This window comes from Salminus brasiliensis, chromosome 16 (genome assembly GCF_030463535.1).
Source record: "Salminus brasiliensis chromosome 16, fSalBra1.hap2, whole genome shotgun sequence".
Lineage (NCBI taxonomy): Eukaryota > Metazoa > Chordata > Actinopteri > Characiformes > Bryconidae > Salminus > Salminus brasiliensis.
In genome coordinates, this window is record NC_132893.1 from 24113059 (window position 1) to 24135781 (window position 22723).

A 22723-nucleotide genomic window follows, 5' to 3' on the forward strand; every position below is an offset into this window, starting at 1 on the left:
TGCTTAGAGGACACGAGAGGTCAGTAACGCTATCCATTAAGATTCTGGAATAGAATCTTTCACAAGACCCTCCATTTACAGTGCAATTTTGTATATGTATGTATAGTGTATATATAGTGTGTAAAGTGTATGGATAGTGTATGGAAAGTTAATGTGTATATATTCTACATATCTTATTTTGTATATTGTTGTTTTTTTTACCATGGGGGACTATGCACCTATGTTTTCCACACCTGTGTAATGTGATGTGACAAAGTCAAAATAACAGTGTTGTAAATAGGCCTGTCACATCGCATAATTTTTTTTACCCCAACCAAAATCACATACTCATCATTTATATGTTAAAAAACAGCTCATACTCAATAAATGCCTGGTTAAAGAGTTTAAGGAAGATTGTAGTCTTGTAGAAGAACCTTTTTAAAATTAGAACCACTTCTTATTACTATATAGATACCTTTATGCTAGAATTATAGTCAATGTGACACTTTGTACAATACTTATCTCTATGCAATATATGCACACAGTATTGACAAACAATGTAAGTTCACAAACCTGCATATTAAGTATGCATATTTTCATATTAAATTCACATTTTATAAACCATTCCTTAATATAAAATGGTTGAAGTAAATGGGACCAACACTGAGAGCTTATAGCAGACTTATTTGTAAATAAGCCAGTATTAATATAAAGCATCAGAAAGCATTACTATTATGAGTAATGATAATGTTTTTGTCCTTGATGAATACTGAATAAATATATAATAAGTAAATGTAAATAATCAAGAAAAATAAATGAGGCTTGTTTTAATATGGCCTTTCCATTATGAAAAAATAAAAGATTATAATGTTTTATTGATATAGTTCCCTTCACAAACTCCAGATTACTTTACAACAGATCAGACACATCCACCCTGCCACCCACACACAGGCAAATCATTTAATATCTTAACTAATTAAAACAATAAACGAATAAACTCACAACTGTTCCACAATCAATGCCCATTCAAGAGCAGGAAATCAGAGACTAATGAGGACAGTCATAAATAAGACCATGATGCAGCGTCAGAGGAGTGAACTTTAAACACTTTCAACAATTAATCCATGTAGAACGGGCTCTGCGCTGTATCTACAAGCAGATACAGTTTGGAGGATGAAAATCAATGTCGCTTCATGCTGGCTAAATTATTTTATAATGGCTTTCAATCAGAAAGCAAATGAAATATAGATCAGCCTGGCTTTAAATTCAACCATCATTCCAATCAATACAATGTTTGCAATAAAACTGGATGACAGAGATTTACAATATAATCGCATGAGCACTCCTCCTCCTCCCTGTCCATTTAAAAACTACTGACAGTTCAATATTCGGCTTCTTCAGTGCTCCTCACCTAGGCGCGAGTCGTACTGTATTTCTGTCTTCCATCAATCCACCATGAATGAAAGCTGAACTTTATGTTTTGGACATTATTTTCACGCTTGCCTGGGAGGTCCTGAAAGCTACAATAGTGTCAGGAGGCATCATCAATACTGCTTAAGATGAGGTGAAAGGTTAATGCAGGGGAACATGGTCTCATTGGACTGTCTTTCATCTGCTGGACACTGATATAACAACCGAGCCAGGAAAGTATCAAAAACACAGTGCGTGTGATATTGACCCTGTGGCAGTATAATTTAATCAGCGGCTCCGAGGTCACCCATCACGACCTTCTGCTCTACATCAAACTCTCTCACAAATTTCAGGCCTCATTACCGCCCTGTAACGGCCTGAATATTACTGCCTTTATGGATCCATCTATTCTGCAACCTGAAACACTAAAGGAAGAATCTATCCATCATAAGTCTGACCCTTAGTAGACCACGTCTTTGGTAGAACTTTCTGTCTCTTACCCTTCGACCCCATATTTTATGTTATCACGAAAACCTTGTATCTCCAAAATGACAACTTTACAGGAGAAGGTAAAAATGAAAGTCTGAGAACAAAACTGACCAAAGCCCAGAAAAACTTGGCACTGAACAAAACCAAATGATCATGACCCAAATATTAATAAAGTCTTTCTAGGAATAGTGTAGAATAAATTATTGCATAGAGACATTAACAGTCATATTTATATCATGACTGAATAATAAAAATACATCAAATAAAAGCAATATAAACTAGTCAAATTGCATCCAAATGTATGTTTTCATGGTTCTCAGGCTGTGTGCCGCTCATATAGCAAGATGTTAACCTTCAGCTGTTTAATCCTAGACATCTACAGAGGAAGAACAAAGTAAGACAAAGAAACACTAGATAACTCTGTATAACAGCACAGTGTGTTAAAAAGTAAAGAGGACTGCAAGGCTACATTCACACACACAGCAGGTCCATTTTCTCACCAAATGTTTTTTTTTAGGCTGTTCACATTATCTTTTTAAGGTGACCTATATCCACCATTCATCTGAACAGTTCACACTCCTAAACTGACAAGCACTATGACAATATTTTGGCAGCCAGGGCCCGAGAGAGCCCAATTGACCTTGCCCTCTCCAAGTGCCATCTGCTCTCTTGATGACATTTTGTCCCCAACTCACTCCAGTCCAGTGCTGACTGGCACTGGTGTCTGCTGGCCAGCGACGCTGCAGTGAGGCTCTTAGGTAGATTAGCACTTAAGCTAACGTCTCTTACCTGATAGGTAATCTGATCTCACATACATACACATACATGTTCTGTTGATGCTTTTCCCTCCACAAAATGATAAGAACAGACAGTATGGATGTTTGGATGGCTTTTTTTCAATTTAGTGCATTCAAAGATAGACACAGGCCCTTCTCTTTGAAAACAATATCCCCGGAAATTTTACACAACAGCTGAAGGAACACTCTTAAAAGCGGGTGTGGCAAAATAAGGGGGATTTCTGAATGCATTGGTTTCCGTGGCACACTTCCACATAAGGACTGTACAGCCTGGGGAGCGAACAGTTACGTAAACAATATGAGATGTAAGTAAAAAAGAGTCCAAGAGTGATGTGACTGTCCAAGATGGTCAATCACATCAGTGAACTGACAAATTTAAGCTTGGCAGTCCATCTTAGTTGGCAACACTACTTCAGAGCTGCTGGTACTGTTCCCAAGAACTGCGGCCCAAGATTTGCCCTTGAATGAGCCCCATACAACCTCCTACAGCCTCTTGGACTGCGCTGAGAGCCTGTAGCTTTACTCCATGAAGCCCTGAGCGCTGCTCTCTCCTCTCAGACGTGATTAACAATAACGAGCTTCATTACCAGAAGAGAGGCCACTCAGCACTCTAATGAAAAAGAACCTGTTATCCATAGAGTTTGTCCATCACCTCTCTTTTCTCACTCAAGGAAGCTGTAAGCTAATGAAGCTGCAATAAAAGTAACAGTAAGGGTGGACAATAAGATGATATGTATGCTGAGATGACCATGGTGATCTTTAGTACTTCTAGTAGTCGCCACATCGCCCACCCGTACATAACAGTAGAGTATTTCCTCTGAATTACACTTTAGCACATTCTACTCAATCAAGCTCACTCTCGAGCTCACTGTCCCTTCTTTTTGGCTCAGTCACATGCGTTGTTGACTAAATGTCAAGGCAGCCAAATACATATGTATCGAGGATGCTATCGAGAAACGGCATGCTAGCAAGAGTGGTGACTTTTTCATTCTGGTCCATCCGTCCAGATCCTTTTTCTACTTATCCAAGCTTTTCGGACCAGTGCCGCTGCCTGCATCAGCAAGTGGGATAGAATGAGAGAAAGGCTTCAGCAAAGCGCCACGCTTTCGTGCTACGTCTCTAAATGTGGAACAAACAAAGTCTTTACAAGTTTAAACCTGGATCTATGTGTGGTCAGGGGGAAGGGATGTATGTGCAGTGCAAAAGTCACAATGTAGGAGACACTCTGTGGAATACAGCTCGGGAATTAGGCCCTGGAGGAGAATTATGGCAGATTTGGAGCACATACCTATTTCTCAAGATCTCGAAAGGTTTCTCAAGAAGCACTATGATGTTCTGCACTGCGAAATACATTCACAAAGCAGGACTTTTCAGAAGACATCTTTTCAAAGCTACTTTCTGGTAATGTGATCACTATAGTGGAAATGCTTTAGATCTTCTGATCTTGCTGCCCCGAATCATGTTCACTGATAATGACTTATTAGAGCACATTGTTGTCATGCAAAAGTAGCTAAATTTTTGTCATTTTGCATTTTTCCATAATGTGACTCTAAGTGTTCTTTACATATTGTTAAAATATCATGATGAATGGAACAATAGAAATGCTTAAAATTACTTTGAATGAAATCCTCTATTCATTTTCATTGAAAGTTAAGGCTTTTTCTTTCTCTCGTAAAATTTACATTTAGGAGATACAGGGGTTTTGTACTTCTATAAATATGGGTTCCTCAATTGTTCTTGACTTGGATATACGAGTCTATGAAAGCCTCCAATTGATATTAAACATTTTCGTTTTGTGGAAGCTCTTTAAATTTCTACTATATTTTCAGGTGCTTTATGTGATCTTGTTTAGTGGTGTGTTGTTTTATGTTACACCAGGGTCCCGAATCAACATTATTGTGCTTCACTGCATTCTTGGGTGTAGTTAAAATGACAATAAAGCCTCTTGAGCTTCTATTCTTTTCTACTGTATTCTATTCCAGAACAAGGCCTCTTCAATTCAAGTCCTGGAGGGCTTGCATCTTGGACAGTAGGGTGATTTCCTCAGACACACCTGATTCCAGTCATCAAACCTGTGCTGGTCCTCCAGGACCAGAACTGAAGAACACTTAAATATAATGGTGCTGCAAAGAGTTCTCTGAATGATGCCATAGAAGAACCACTGTTGGTTCCATAAAGCACAATGTTTGTATAGGAGATGAGTGTGAAGAACCTTTAAAGTGGTAAAGAACTATTACATCAATTTATTTACAAAATGTTTAAAAAGGTGGTTCTTTTGATGGCATCGCTTAAAGAACTGAATGGTGTAGACTCTTAGCAAAACATATAGCATATCATTCAATAGATATAGTACTTTTGCCTTTAACAATAATCGGACCCCTTGAAAACAGAAGTTCTCCATAAGGTTGGTGCAAAGAGCAAAGTTCTTTTCAGAGCTAATTTCTCACATTATTTTCATTTGAATAGAGATGCTTTATAGCTCATCTGGCCTTGAACTATGGTCACTCAGCCACGTCAGTCGTTTCACTGATACTGCTCTTCAGTGTAAAGCTCAAAAGTACAGTATGTCACTTCCATTCTCTTACATTACGTCCCTCATTACATTCCACATGTACGCGCCGGCTCTCCCAGCAGGACAGTGTTTGACACATATCTTTGCTAGCTCATTGCACTTTCACATTCATGTGGCTGGCACGCTGGCACTGAGACTGAGGTAATCTGACAGAATCATTTATTTAGTAACAGTGTCATGCCCGCCCATGGGAAGCCGCTGCTTAATCCAATGACATTGTTGGCTGCACCGATCCTGCAATATGTATGAGATGCATCAAATACGCACACATACATACACACAACTGGCACGCATTCAGCCACAAAAAAATTTAAACCTCGGAATATCGGGGATGAAAAACGCAGATGCCCTTTGATTAAGAAGACACTGAATCCTAAGCAGGCGGAAAGTGGTGTTAAATCGCTCTCCTGCGGGTCTTGGGCTTTGATAAAGTTTCCTGTGGATTCTGTAAAGTGCCAGTCTGGTTGCACCAAAGCCGATAATTAATGGAGCTTCTCCTCTAATTGCCTGGGAAGGTCGTTAGAAACAGAAGCACGCGAACAAGAAGCTACTGCGTTAGAACTAATACAATAGTTAAATACTTACAGTGTTTAAAATCTATACAGCTTTCTCACTCTTAGTCCTGTATTAAAAACCAGCATCCTCTAAAGCACCTACACTGCACAGTAAGAAGCAGCAACTTTAATTGGCTGATCACAGACGTGGAGTAGGAAAGAAAAAGAAAAAGATTGCTTGTAGGGCTGCAGCCGAAACTGAGCCAGAGGGATCAAGACCAAGTTAAGACTTTTGCAGAGAAATGAGAGCATGACAAGTTAAGACACAGTCTGAAATACAACGAAACTAAGTCAAGATCGAGTCTGAAAGATATTGAGACTAAGTCAAGACAGAGTCTGAAAAACAGCGAGACTGAGTAAAGACAGAGTCTGAAAAACAGCAAGACTGAGTCAAGACAGAGTCAAGGCCGAGTCAAGGCCGAGTCTGAAATACAGTGAGAATGAGTCAAGACTTAGTCAAGGCCGAGTCTGAAATACAACAAGACTGAGTCAAGACTGAGTCTGAAAAACAGCGAGACTGAGTCAAGACCGAGTCTGAAAAACAGCAAGACTGAGTGAAGACCGTGTCAAGACCGAGTCTGAAATACAGCAAAACTGAGTCAAGACTGAGTCTGAAAAACAGCGAGACTGAGTCAAGACTGAGTCTGAAATACAGCAAGACTGAGTCAAGACTGAGTCTGAAATACAGCAAGACTGAGTCAAGACTGAGTCAAGACTGAGTCTGAAATACAACAAGACTGAGTCAAGACTGAGTCAAGACTGAGTCTGAAAAACAGCGAGACTGAGTCAAGACCGAGTCTGAAATACAGCAAGACTGAGTCAAGACTGAGTCTGAAAAACAGCAAGACTGAGTCAAGACCGAGTCTAAAATACAGCGAGACTGAGTCAAGACAGAGTCTGAAAAACAGCGAGACTGAGTCAAGACCGAGTCTGAAAAACAGCGAGACTGAGTCAAGACCAAGTCTAAAATACAGCGAGACTAAGTCAAGACCAAGTCTGAAAAACAGCGAGACTGAGTCAAGACCGAGTCTAAAATACAGCGAGACTAAGTCAAGACCAAGTCTGAAAAACAGCAAGACTGAGTCAAGACCGAGTTTAAAAAAAACAGCAAGACTGAGTCTAGACCAAGTCAAGACAGAGTCTGAAATACAGCGAGACTGAGTCAAGGCCGAGTAAAGACTGAGTCTGAAATACAGCGAGACTGAGTCAAGACCGAGACCGAAATACAGCGAGACTGAGATCAAGACAAGTCAAGTACAAACAATGACAATTTAAAGGCAGGTCTGAGACAACAGAAAAGTCGTCTTCAGTGTGGTCTTGAGTACAACAGTTATTGCTTGATTTTCAGTTCCTTGATCTTAAAGTTGGAGCTGTAGAGCAAAGTAAACCCTGAACCACAGTCTGACTCACTCTATAAAATACACTACCTCTGATGATAGCTGAAGTAGAATTACACCCATGTAAGTAAACGTAAACCCCTACGCCTACGCCCCACTGGGTGGCTCTACCAAAGAACAGCCCCATCCAGCTTCATTACCAAAGAACAGCCCCACCCATTTGTACAGTTTCTAAGTAATATGGCCTTTCAGCATTAAGGGGTTAAAAGGAGATGGAGACCAGATATTTGGTGAGAGTAACGGCTGAGACCAAGTCTCATTGAACCTCCATTTTGTTCTGAGCTTGTTGAAGGCTCCACTAATTCACTGCGTCTTTTGAACCTCATGCCTCATGAGTATAGCACAGTTAGTAGGTGGTCTTTTGTGCAGTTCGGGTAATTAGCTATAGCCTTAGTAAACTGAAATAATTAATTTTGAGAATCACAAGTGCACATCTGGCCTTCAGAATATCAAGGGTGAGCTGCTTTAGTGTAGGGCTCCAACTCCAACATTGCTAATCCATCCAGACAGGAAAGTCTTCGCTCCAAATCGCACAAAGCCGATGATGGGCTGATGATAATACATTCTATTCTGGATTCCCACAGCAGGCGCAAGGGGAGAGTTTTGTCTTGGGTATGGTAATGATAGGGAAAGTGTGGAATTTGACAAGCCATTATCATAAAGTCACACCCATTTTTTCTCCCTCATTAACAAATGATGTTCGTTAGGGAAAATAGTGCCATCCATTCACCAGTGATTGAACAGCCATCTAATTATCATGCATAATTATGCTATAAATTATACTATGATTGATAAATTAATACAGTCCGCGTAATGGCTCATGAATGAACCACTGGGCTTGTGCGGCGCTCTTCCTGACATGTTTACACGGAGCGCTGGCTCACCTCAGGCGCTACTGGTATGTCGCAGCCACCTGGATGATGAGGTTTGCAGCCAATGTGCATCAGCACTCTCACCACACAGACAGTGATCAATAAGGGTCATTGTGGGAACTCTGGCTTGGACAAGTGGGGTTAGCTTCCCTGCTTGAAATTCTAGGGAAAGATGCGCTGGGATTTCTAATAGCCGGAGACCGTCTGGACCAGGTCACACCTGAAGGACAGCAACTTTTCACAGCACAGCTTTCTAACTGTTGCCATGAAATGGACCCCCCCCCCTCCCCCCCACCAGCCCCCCAGTCCCTCCCTTTGAATGGAGGTTACTCTTATGGTACAGGTAGAGCCTTAGAGAGCAATACCAGTGGAATTACAGCGAAATATGGTAAAATTAGGGAAATTATGATACTTTAATTATATGCAAGTTAAATTTTAGACTATTTGGAGAGTGGCTTTCCAAGGTCGAACAGCTAACCTAGAACCCTGAGGGACAGCGGGTATATATAGTAGGTGTGTCAAATGTCAGTGGATTATGAGGGCAAAGTTGGACATTTTTTTTTACTGTCTAAGAATATTCACAATACATTTTCTGTCCATCCACTGACTTATTTCAGAGTGAAAGAGGACATAATGGAGGGTCTCTGAGCTTGCTTAAGCTTTGCTTAATTATATCTGGAATGGTGTTAGGGGAAGGGGAGGCTCAAATATGATACTGTTGGCAAGAAAGGCACAATATCACTTCAGCTAAAAATCAGCTAATACCAATCCACCATTCCTTTCTTAAAAACAAATAAGCTTAGTTTAGTTAGTATTTTTCTTACTTTTTTAAAGTTGCTCTCTGTATATTGTGTATTGTCTGCAAATTATATGTAGAGTAGCTGTATATTGTTAATACTAGAGAGCCGGAAACAATATCCTTGTGTGTGTGAATATACTGTTAGTATACACAGTATACGTATACGTAGTTTCTATACAGTTTGCTTTATACAGATAGATAGATAGATAGATAATTGTAGTAATACATATATTGGTTTGGCTTGCTCAGATGTGGTTTTACAAGCCTATGAAACCCACAGTAGGAGGACAGTAGCCCCTCAGCATAGCATACCATAGCACAGTGTTTTTGAACTGACCCTTTTTACAGAATCGATTTGGTCATAAAAGACTACAGGTTTTTGAGGCTCACGGTATGTCACCTCCGAGCTCCGGGTTTGCTTTTCAACTATGCAAAAACATATACAGTTTTCCATTCTAGGGCACCTTTAAGATGAGCATCAGAAAGTAGGCTATCATGCTCACACTACTCTAGCACTCCACAACCCCACAGGAAGAAACACACATCTAACATCACATCACATCACACTGTGTGATCGTGTGCTATTTCAGACTTGAATTGTTGCAGCATTGCCTCTGAATCCTTTCCTGTGATCTCCATTCAAGCATTTTCTGCTGACACACACGGCGACTGATATGCCTCTGAGACTATATAAGAAAATGAAACGATAGGCTGAAGTGTGTGTAATATAAAGTTCAAACAACAAGGTACAAAATGTCCATTTTCATGTATGACATATTTATTGTGATATAGCTGCTAACTCTGTGTGTCCTGATATAGTTTAATGAAGTATAATCAGTTCAGCTCCTACTGCAAAAGTATTGGGACACCCTCTCATTCACTGTTTCTTCTGAAATCAAGGCTATTAAAAGAGATTATCCTGCTCTTCCCAGATAAGCTGTCTCTACTGTCCAGGGAGAGCTTCCTACTAGATTTTGGAGCATTGCTGTGAGGATGTGATTGCATTCAGCGACAAGAATGCTAGTGAGGTCAGAATGTTGGAGGATCACCACCCCACCTCATCCCCACCTCCCCAACTCATCCCAAAAGTATTGGATGGAGCCCCATCATTCCAGAGAGCACAGTTCCACTGCTCCACAGTTCAATGCTGGGGGGCTTTATAACCCTCTAGCCCATGCCTGGCATTAGGCATGGTGCCAATAGGTTAATGTTTATCTGCTCCAGAGAGTCTTATTTAATTGGTAATACTTCTCTACAGGGACTAGACAAGCTGTGTGTGTGCAATTGAATATCTGTGTGTCAGCAATAGGTGCAACTTTAAGTAGCTGAATGTGTTCATTAGAAGGGGCGTCTGCAAACATTTGGCACGTCCTCTAAACACACTTAAAAATGAACTAAGGAGGAGGTCTGACTTACAACCATTAATTGCAATTGCTTTCTGTGTTAAGGCAACAAATTGTGTACAGGCCAACTCTGAATGGAAATGTGTGGCATAATTACATTCATCCCAGACGCAGTTTTTGTTGGAAGGCCTTTTTTAAAAATATATATTTCACTTAAAAGTGTCACAAAAGAAATGTGACAACATAAAACACCATAAAACCCCCGAGTAGCCCCCAGTGTTCCTCCAATACAACTCCCCTGTTACTCGTCCACAGTAAAATGCCCCGCGCTGGCCTTGTGCTCTCCTTCTGTCTGCCTTCATAGCTCATGTGAAGGGAGGTTTCTCAAGGCCGCCATGTCTCAGTAACTCTCGCTGACATCTCAGCATCCCCTCCGCAGGGGAAAGGCACTAGGCTTCTCTTTGTACGAGGCTGCCAGTCCAAACAGCGAAATATTGCCTTATGCGCCATAAGACACACCTCCCACCCGTCCGGCATGTTAGCGTGCAGCGTCTAAAGACAAACCCATTTTTTCATCCCCTGCCTTGCAGCCCGGCAGACAGGGAACAGACTTATGAATAAAGAGGCAGGGCTAGAAACACTGGAATGCTGTGTGAAACAGCATCTGAGCTTTTTTGACATGTGCTAGTTTCTCGGTGGGCTAGGAGGGTTTCCCCTCACTGCACTTTACAGAAACCAGGCTTTTCACTGTACTGTGCACTTTTCTTATTAATGATTATTCCTATTTTATTGAATAATATCTCAGAAAATCTGCATTTTTGCAATGGCTTTGCTCACCATTTTTCTGTTTATTCTAAATGGAATCATCTCCAACTCTGTTCAGTGCAGACACACTAAAAAGAGTGTAAAACACACCATCCGGCATAGTGTGGAAACTTAAACCTCACTGCAATGTACAACTAGATCACAGCGATAAAACACCTCCAGCTAATCCTTGTGTGGCAACAGCTTTGGGAAAAGTTCTCCCAGCGCACATCCTGAAGGCTAAAGTAACCCATTAAGTAGCATAGTAAGTATTATTCATAGCATATGAAGCATATTCCACATCTATCTGATTGTAAACTTCTCAATGGCCGTGTCTGCTGTGCATTCATCACCAAGCTTGTGGGAGTCTGTGCCAGCGGCACACCTCTGTTAAAAATGACCCCTGATATATTCAATTAAATCAGTTGCCCTTAGGGCTCTGGAGACAGAGGCTAATATTGTTGCTGTAAATGATGTTAGCATTGCTGAACTAGCACAGGGCATCATTTGGCCGCCATTTATATTCCAGCTGCAGCGCAGGCACTTGCCTCGACATGCCGTCCCTCATTGCTGCGTAGGTCTCCCTTAGCCCAATGTGTGTGTGTGTATGTGTGTGCCAAGTGATTGAATGGCAATGCTGTTTAAACACGGTATTCACCACTTTGCACATGTCTCACATGCAGTACACACACAAACTAGAGCTACAGTATAAAAGAGGCATACATTCACACAACCACCCACAGACATAGATGTATGCAAGCACACATACAACAAAAAAAAACACACACACACACACACTGAGCTATCCAGCCAGGATAGACGGCAGGTGTTGCGGCTGATACCTCACTGGGCCAAGTGGAGCTGGCGGGGGAATTTCCTGCACCATTGGCTGAGGTGATGGCATGCCACTAGTGGGATTTGGGTGTCATTCAAAGTGCAGGCTTTGTTACAGCCTTTCAGGGAGGCCTTCAGAGCAAGCGTGCACACACACACACAAAAAATACAGCCTGGATCATCCTGGCCTCTGGGCACAAACCTGACAGAAAATTGGCCCATTAAAATCTCACTCTGGCCTAGATATTCTGCCTTTGTCTCTGCGGCTGATGCTACGTAGAGGCCTTGTTTCTCCCTGGAGATGGCCGCTCCAGCCTGTAAAGTGACAGTAATATGATGCCTTACACGAGACGGAAGATGTTAAAACCACTGTTTGCTTTCAGATTACATTTCCTAAAGCTGCACAGGCAAGCAAACTGGCTTACCCCGCTTGCACTGGCCCGTTCTCTTCTCCGAACGCTTCTGCGGCTGGTTATGAGGTCAAGCAGCACTCCACAATGCGAGGTGTATGTCTATGTGTGTGTGAAATGCATTTCTGGGCAGCCTCTGATGATAGTAATTTGTCACAGTTTGCTCTTGCTTTCCGTCAGTACTCCAAAAAGCTCACTTTGACACATTTGTTTTTAAAAATGTATTCAGGTGATTCTTCAGTTAAGGGACCAGTTTCAAAGGTTCAGAATTCATGTTAGAAAACAAAATATTGCAAAATAAATAGCGTAGGTATTAAATATGCAAGAATGATGCAAAAAATTTTTTGCTAATTAAAAAAAACAGACTTGCAATGTCTCTGCTCCAATAAAATAATGTGATCAATTAATAAAAAAATCACAATATGTGTTAATATTTTTTCTTTATATACACAGAATGCTGCTTGCCATTTATTAAATTCACATTAGCTTCTTAAGGCTAAATTATACTCCCTTTATGATCATGTACATTTTAAACATTTGTAACATTCACTGCCCACATACTCAAAGGTTTCTGACAACACCAAACATGACGATGATGGAAGAGGTCATAATCATGTGCTTACTACATAAAAAAAAAACAAAAGAGGCAGCAGTGTAAACAGCTGTAAATGCTTCCACCAGAAGTCTGTTCTGCCAGAGTCTTGTCGTGTCAGTATGGCAGCGGTCTTGTCTCACTTGCTTCACTTGTCCTACTGCCCCCATGCTTTTCTGTGGTACTGCTCCGTTCTGTCCGTACTTGTGTGCTTTGCATTCTTTTCCGGACAGTGTTCTGTTATTTGCAATGAGCAGATGCAAATGAGGGAAGTGCTACATATCACTCAAACGGTAAAAATCTCCTGGTAGACTTTGGATATGATTGAGTCAAGGTGTTCCCACAACTCTATTTGCTCTTAATGTCACAGAAAATCTGACTGTGTGTTTTATGAAGCTCACCTACTGTGTGCTTGCAAACAAGGAACAGAAAATAAACAGAAGTAGCTTCTACAGTTTGTTTATTTAGAATTGATGTGAAGTCATGCTGAATTTCGCAGGTAAGAAATGCACATGCTCAGCTGTGATGTGAATAAGCAAGAGGCAGGTACTTATTTATTAACACTGTAATGATGTTCAGTGTATGAAGCCATTTACTCTCTGCCAAGCAAAGCACTAGTACACCATCCGAATGCTTTTGATTTAATTTTGCATATGAATCTCCAACACCCAAGGTAGGCATTATCTAAATAGCTGGTTTTACCCAACTACCCGGGGCATGTGTGTATGTTTTTATGTTTATTAGAGAGAAAGAGAGAGACAGAGAGAGAGAGAGAGAGTCGAGATAGTGCTACAGCATCTGTGTGTATTCCTTTGATATGAATAAATGAACTAAACAAATAAACAAACAATCACACAAGCAAAAACTCCCAGCATCCCACAGTAGCTCTGACAGATGGACTAGCACAGCTTTGCTTCGCACTGAGCATGTCCAGAACGTCCAATCAGCTCAACACGCTTGCAGTCAAAGGAACAGCAAGCTGCATTGAAAGTGATCAAATACTGCCATGAAAGACAGCCATGTTCTGCCATTGGGTTTCCATAAAACCTTGTATTAGCTAGTTCTTTAAAGACATTGTTTTTATCTAGAAACCCATTTTTAAAAACCTTTATAAACTTTGAAGAACCAGCACATATGTCCAAATATTTGTGGACACCCCTTCTAATGAATGCATTTATCTACTTTAAACAAAAATGTACAAAAGTGCACACACACAGCTTGTCTAGTCTTTGTAGAGAAGTACTGCCAATAGAATCTGACTCTCTGGAGAAGGTAAACACAAACCCATTGGTACCAAGCCTAATGCCAGGTGTGGGCTAGAACCCCTAAACTGGTATAGAACCTTTACATTAGGTGAAGGTTTTGTGAAACTTCAGAAGGTGCTTCAATCTCACAGATTTCTCTTTCAGATATGGTTCTAAAAGTGATTTATGGTATCATAGATTGTAGAATAGCGTAGTGTAAAGGTTCTATACCAATTAAAGGTACCATAGAAATGTTCATCCATCCCAAGGCTCATCAAGGAACCTTTTTTTCTTTTTTTAAGAGTGTAAAACACACCATCCGGCATAGTGTGGAAACTTAAACCTCACTGCAATGTACAACTAGATCACAGCGATAAAACACCTCCAGCTAATCCTTGTGTGGCAACAGCTTTGGGAAAAGTTCTCCCAGCGCACATCCTGAAGGCTCGCAGCAAAACAGCAGCAGGGGGAAAAATGAGATACGCTCAGCCCTGAATTTCAACTTTTTTCCCCCAAGTCTAACAATGCCCCAACTAACTTCCCGGGAACTGCATTTGCCTTGGGGAGAGTGAGTGATATTTCTCAGCAGTGTGTACTTTTAGGATAGAGCGAGGAGGAGGAAAGGGGGAAATGGGGGGGGATCTCTCGCCTCTGTTCCACCTGCAGCTCAGCCGGAGAGGGTGGTAATGAGGACCTGTCGGTACTCGGCACTGCACCTCCACCACATAACGCTGGCAGACAGTGGAAGCGAAAGCAGAGGAAAAGTCTCCTTCCCGTCACTGTATGCTAATCCCGGGCCCCTTATTACCTTAACCCGCAATACGTTTGAAACCTTGCGCTGCCAGGCCGCTACACACCTGCTGAAGTAAGGGGCTGAAGCTGCTTCCATTTAGCTGACTGCCACAAAATGAGCAGGACTGGAAATAGCACTAATAATACTAACAATAAAAGAAGAAGAAGAGACAGAAAAGTTCTTCCTTTCACTTTTTCGTCCTTCACAGACTGGTGACAAGGGCTGAGGCTAGCTATAAAACGCAGCCTTAATTCCTTCTGCTTAGCCTCTGGCCTCTCACTGTCCCCAGGCTGCAGGGCACGATGCTTTATGGCTCCGGTGAAAAGTGGAGACGTGTTTGGAATGCTGGGGTATTTACGACAAGGCCGTGTTTGCTTCTTTTTTTGAAAGCATAATAAAACGAATATAATATCCAGGCGCTTTCGCGCAGCGTAGGCAGTCAGTAAAACTTTCTTTTGCATTGAACACTTTTACAAATAAAGGTGTCACATTTCTTACCCTGAAGAACCACCTTTCACCAGCCCACTGGCTTTTACTACTGTTACATTACAATTATTTTACTTAATACCTGCTTAAAACTAAGGTTGCTACAAGTGCTTCATTGATGGACGCCACTGAAGAACCACAGTTGGTCTTCTATAACCATGTTTGTAATAGAGATATGTGAGTAAGTGAATTGGTAAATAATCTTTACATAAAGCGAAGGTTCCTTAGACCTTTAGGAAGTTCTTCACAGTCACATATCCAGAATTATGGAAGAATATAAAGTCTTCTAAAGTAATGGATGAATGAGGAACTGCAGCTTCCTGTGAGCTGCGGCAACTCGCAAAATATGATCTGACCAGCACTCAGGATCAGCTAAATCTGGCAACCAATACATACCCAAATGATCCCTCCATCTCTATTCTGAACCATCTGGCTCCACTCTCTGCCCATCTTTACATAACCATCTACACAACGTTTTTCTCATATATGAAGAACCTGGCAAATAATCATGTTTACATTTAAGGGCTCCATGTTTGCTATAGCATGGCTGTATACAGGACCGCTGTCTTGTAATAAAGAACCCTTAAGGATATAATGTAAACTGGTACATACCTTTACATTAGGTGAATATAAAAGTTACATTAGGTAGGTTTTTGACTATCTCTTCTATTGAAGCTTGTATTTAGATGACTATCAGGTGGATCAAATCTACTCATCAAAGGTAAACGTGTTCAGGTATGCTCAAGTGCATGCTGTCACTGAAGCAAAAGTTAATCATTTCTAATACTAACAAATTCTGCTTTCCACACAAGTTGTTGTGCTGGCCATTTTTACTAGCAGGGTCAGATTGTTAAGAAGTCGGTTACAAGTAGTTCAATGTCAACAGAAAGATCAAAATTAGTTACATTTGTATGACCCCCATCATCCTCCTTGACCAACCACCCCATACTGGACCATAAAATATCGGATCACATTTTTGCACATTTTGATATCGTTCTCCAAAAAATGTAAAAGAGTACTCCAAAGACTAACTGTCTACCACATTTGAAGTTTTCAAAGTCCCAAAGAATCATCTCCAACTCCAAGTCAGGCAAATTTCAAATGCATCAAAGGCTTGACTAATAGATTTCATAGCAGGATTCAGAGTAGAGCACTGAGCAGAACAGGGAGATGGATACAGCTGAATAATAAATCCACTGGCCACCAGAGTTTCATATTCACAAGACTGCTCTGTGATTACATTTGAGTGCTGGCCTGACCTCTCCTCACGCTGGTCACCCTTGGCGCACATTCGGACGACAGAATCGCGAGAAATATCCCATAACACATTCCAATAAAATCTGCTCCGACTTAGCAAGGAGAGAAGCTTGCTAAGGTGGAAGGTGGTTAACCCCTGGAATCATACAAACCTATAATAAAAATCCCATCACATCTGAGGAGAATTTCGAGGAAAGCGTAAAATAAGGGCGGATAAAAATCTATCCGAAAGCTTAAAGTGCTGCCACTGAAACATCAGTATCAGATTTGTGCTATAGTGAGAGCATTTGCTGCAGGAGCTATAAAGAATAGTGATGAGATTATTTGATTCTTCTCTAAATTCTTCTATGAACACTGCTCTGTGTATTATGGCAAGGTAGCTCATTTGAAGACTGTTAAAATCACTAGTTAATGCTTAAATTATTTTTGGCACTTGAGAAACAGGAGTGTTTTTATGTTGGCCATTTCATGTCCACCCACAAATGTGTTCTTTTGCAGTAACAGAATGTTGGCAAAAATCTCATTTCACCTAATGAGAAACTGTGGTGTATAAGTCAGTTTGGCCAAACACCTACATTTAGAGAATTAATCATTTTCTCATTTAAAATGAATTTTTTTGTACTGCTAAATAGGATCAGCTTGCAGTGTGTTTGTCATCTAATTAAGCTGACCTCTAGTTTGAGAACAGAATAGTACAGAAGCTAGTCAAGAAATTTGTCACATCCACAACATCATAAACAGACCAGACCAGCACACAGAATGCTGATGAATATTTTCCTATACAAAAGGCTTTTGCATTTGTGATTGGGTGCTGCTGCCTGCCTACTCCCTGGTCCAACTCTCCCACTGTGTAAACTCACAAATATTTGCCGCAGACATCCTAACCCCTATTGCTTTTCCCTCCTTTGTGTTTCTTTGTCGATCTCTCTTCCATGTATTGATATGCCCTGTTCCTACTGTTCTGTCCTGGTGCTGCCTGACCCAGCACTCCACTACCTTGCTGCCTGCTGCGATGCTGTGCTGCTCTGGATCCTTGCATTAACTTATTCACACCCCTCTAGATCCTACATTGCTGTGCAATGTGACTGTTAAACCTACATGGACTTTCACCTTAACACTGAACATGTGCCCCATACTTGTATTCTCAGAACTCATGACCTGCTGATGCAATCTAGTGTAAAATCAGCAATATAAATTAGTAGAGAACTGCATTTCATGAAAATGAGTGCCTTGCTGACTGTGAAGCTTTGGGGTGATGTATCATGCTTTGGGGTTGTGTTGCTGCCAGTGGCAAAAAAGGAAAGAATAGATTCCATAAAATACCAGCAAATCCTGGATGCAAATGCCAAATTATTTGTGAAAAGTTCGAGGCTGAAAACAGGCTTCTACAACAGGATACCTCAGAACTGTTTACAGTAACAGTAGAGTCTAACTTGTACACCACAGTTAAGAGCAGTGGTTCTATATGGAACCATGACAACTCAGGGAACCATGTCAATGAATCAATTTTTATTTGCATGGTTAAATGGTTCTTTAACCCCTTGAACCCTAGACATTTTGTAGTTTTAATGTTGACTTGTTATTAATGAAATAGTATACATCATTTTAGCTACTACAAAATATACAATTATTTTAGCTACTGTACGTATTCAGTAACTATTATAAACTATTAGACAAATTATGTAATTTTACAATGAGGATTTGATGTGTTGGGCCTTCAGGGAGTTAAGAATTTGATAAAAGAACCTTTTTCAGCACTATATATAACCATTTTGTGCTTAGAGTGTAGCCATCCATTGTTGCTATTAATAATATATTTTTTTAATGCATTTTTAATGTATATTCAACATGGTATATACCCTTGAAACTTTACAGTACTGGGTTTTGTATAATGTGCTTAATTTTAAGCCTGTTATTCTTTAAAAAAATAACCTTTCAAATGTTTCTATATATTCATAGAACCTTTTTGCAATCCTTTACATACGTAACTCTTTGCGCTAAATGTGCTAAGCAGAGTGACGGTGTGGTAACAGTGCTAAGGCTAAACCGAACATTTTAGCCTGCTCACGCACATCAGTAGAGGAGGAGAAATGGCCTGCCACTCACCAAGCCTGAACCCAAAGTGTGGGAGGAATTGTTTCTTAATAAGCAGTGCAAAACACAAAGAGGCATAACAGACATGCAGTAAAGAGGAATAGGTGAAAATAGGAGACGGAGAAAGGGAGAGAGAGAGAGAAAAAGTGAGCGAGAGAGATCCACTAACACTTAATCACGCAGCAGTCGCAGTCATGAATGTCAACACTGCCTGTGAAATGCATGTAGGCTTTAAACAATTCTCATTCATTGCACATAAACATCTAATACTTACAATAAATATCAAACATGCCCTCCACCCATAGCCAATATTTCACAGAAATACAATACATTATTCATAAACTATTGAACCTTAAAGCCTTTTTCATGAAAAACCTGCCCCATAAACTTCCCCAGCCATAACAAAACACGAGACAAGCTACTGAACGATATATGACTCTGTAGTTTATAGCGTCGCGACCCAATACATCATTTGTTGCGACCCCAGCAGTATAAACTGATTATTGATTAAAAGGATAACAATGAATTCAGGCACTCTAGCAGATTGTCAACAGCCATTTTATTCTTCAATAACCCACATCCATCCATACAGTAAGCGTAACAAATTTGCAAGAAAAGTGTACGTGGGAAGAGTGTCAAAAAAGCCCAAATCAACAAAGGCTTCAACGCCAACCCACAGCAGGTGTGTGGTGCGAGACACGGGACTGTGTGGGTGCTGTACATATATCATTACTGCAAGTCTTTGTTTTCAATGCACACACTTTTTAAAGATTACTGATTCACACAAAACATGATTCATGCAACCACATGAAAATACAACAACTATTAATGTTTATCAGTTTTTCATCGCTTATTAGCTTTGATGATGACCTAACACTACTTTGTCCTACTTTCAAATTGTTTTTTTCTGAAAACTGCTTCCCTTATACAGTATACTTCACTGCTGTCCACTAAATGGCAATTTCTTAAAAATAAACTAATGCTTGAGCTGCAGTTACACTAGACATTTGCAGTTCATGTTATGTTGTAAACTGAGCCTAAACAAGGCTGGAATGGAAGACTGGCAAGACCAAACCAACTTCTTTTTGGTCCACTTAGCAAGCTCGCTACCTCGCCTGCCATAAACAGTAAAAAATTGCTAACTATGAACCTAAGAGTCTTACAGTGAGTCGCTGTAAAAACAAGGTGCACAACATCAATGATGTGATGCACTGAAAGCTATTTGACTACTAGCAGCATCCCCTTGTGGAGAATCTTCAGCTTCTGATAAACATAGCAGAGTGACTTACAAGCAAGGTTCATGAGGGGCTCCATGCACATAACCAAATAGCTACCCAAGCAGTTAGTAAGCTGGCTAACATCAATGGAAAAAATGATAAAATAATACATAAAATTATAATTATAAACACAAGAGAGCCCAATATTGCATGTTGTAAAGTGAGTCATTGTAAAAAAACAAGAACGCACAGTGTCATTTACACGAAGCACCAAAAGCTATTTAAGCACTAGTAGAACACTCTTCTTCAGCCTACTAAAACATGGGAGAGTGAGTGAGGGAATGAGCGAGTGAGTTACAAGCCAGGTCCATGAAGTGCTCCACATCTGAAAGGTTTAGGTAACTGACGTAGTTGCCTATATAGATGCACTTAGCCAGACAGCTACCCTAGCAGTTAGCAAACTTGCTAACTCACCTACCATTAACAAACAAACAAAAAACACACTTGATAATTATGAACTCAAGAGAGCCCACTGCTGTACACATTGTAAAGTGTGTTGTGGTTGGAAAAACAAGAACACACCGTGTCACTGATACGAAGCCCTGAAAGCTATTTGAGGACTAGTAGTGCCCCCTTGTGGAGAATCTTCAGCCTGCTAAACATGGGTCAGTGATGTTATACAAATGTACATATAGAAAAGTTCAGCTTTGCAGCACATGACCACGCACACCAGGACGTCATCTATGTTTTAATGAAAATCTACTTTTGGTAGCTCTACTGACTACAGCAATATGCTGCACTGTGTGCTCCTACACCCTGTTTGGCACAATCACAACAAATGTGATGCTGCTGTGTATCGAGAGAGAGAGAGAAAGAGAGAGAGAGATAGATGAAGGGCTATACATCGTTTTTATATGAAGGTAGACACATAAGAACAGGTGTGGCTGGCTTGTCTGGAGTGATAGCATAGATCTTTATATTTGGGGGGTAAACAGTACACTGCTCTCGCTTCTCTTTCTCTGAGCTCTCTCTGGACCCTGTCACTTTGAAGGTCAGGTTTGCTCAGGTGAAGGTGTCAAAGTAAAAAAAAAAAAAACAGAAACAGAGTTGAGTGGGGCTTATGGATGTTTGTCTGGCCTGGAAAGCTAGTAGTGCTTTAATCGGGTCAGTGTAATGTGTGTCAGGAGAGGTCAGACAGAAGATCCAGGTTACCTGCATGAGTAGCTCTCTTTAGCCTGTGCAAAAGACCATGGCTTTATGGGGTGTCAAACCTCTGTTTGTGCTCCTGTCCTTTAAATGGGGCTTAATCTGTTTTTTTTTGCACGAGTTTACCATTGGTTGTCAAATTGCCTGTCAGTAGTGTCAATCAACAGATCTGTTTGCTCTCTGTTAGATGTGAGTTGGGTTTGGTCATGTTGGAAGACATTTACATTTTTCCTTGTACCAATCAGAAGTATGGTTGAGTTTTTGTTCACTAATGTTAACCCATGCTACATTCCCACCTTCCACAGAGTAAAGCTGAGCTTGAATCATTACCAATAAACAAGCTAGAGAGCATTTTAGAAACCATGTCCAATTTTGTGTCTTTTATTTATCCTTAATTACTTCTAGTCTGAATTAGTGATCAGAATCCTAGCTTGTAAACTATAGCTAGAATTGTTTCACTAGTTACTCACCATTCAGTGTGAGCAACAGTCTGAACTGAGCCTGCTGGATGTCCATTTCTAATGTAATTTAATGTAATTACATTGATATGTTCATTTTAGGCAGAGACGTTGGCTAGCTCTATTTTTGCTAGTTATCTAATCCCTATGTGCTTTCCAGAATTGCACCTGATGTGGCTTCGCTATCAACCACCATGTGGTCTGAATGAAATGCTTTCACACTACTGATCACAATTAAGGCAGCTCAGAATTAATGGTATAATTGGTTTCAGGTCTAACTTTGATTAATGAAGACACATATCTTCAGACAGCACTCAATCAAGTCAACATATCACCTACACCTACACTTTAAATAGTCCTGAAAAGGGTTACTGGATCATAGCAATAGGGGAAATCAGTTTGATGCTACATAGAACGATTTTATGAAAGGTTCTATAAAGGAAAGTCTACGAGAGGTTTGCCTTGTATTTGAAGGACCATTAGTTGCCCACAGAAGCATTTGAGCCTACAGATGTTTTTTTGAGCTGTCATGGTCCTACTGAAAGCAATGGTCCTGAACCATTCCTTTCAGTATAGAACTCATGGCAGATTGTGACCCTCAAACATTTATGCTATCTTTTCATTCTAAATCAAAACTCCCAAACTCATCATTTTTTTACACCCCTAAATTTACATATACATCAAACCCACAGGCTAAATGCAACAACTACTTTGGAACAATATGGGAGCAAGGCTAAAAGGGCTAAAAGCTAACTCTAGCTGACTGAAGCAACCACCGATATGGTTATCCGCTGGGAGGACACTTCTAGAGTGGCTAAAAGCTTCGGCCTACTCGTGAGAGCACCTTTAGAGTGGCTAAAACGTTGTGTTTATCTGGCATGAGGACACCTCTGGAGGCTGAAAAAGGTAAAAGCTAATACTTCAGCGAGGTACAGGCACATCATGCCAAGTGGACACCAAAAGGACCCAGAAAGGACAGCAGCACCATCTGGGAAGACTTGGGAATAATTACAAAACAGTTTCTAAGCTCTTCTAGGCTGGGCTTACACAAGCCAATAAATAGTTATATATTATATTAAAATAATATATATATATATATATATATATATATATATA

The 22723-nt window shown here is 40.5% G+C and overlaps 1 protein-coding gene across 2 annotated transcripts in view; it reads right to left on the reverse strand.

The window, feature by feature from the left end:
* cadm2a (cell adhesion molecule 2a) overlaps nt 1–22723 on the reverse strand; it is a 425903-nt gene that overhangs the window by 52855 nt on the left and 350325 nt on the right. The gene's annotated exons all lie outside the window — the stretch shown is intronic.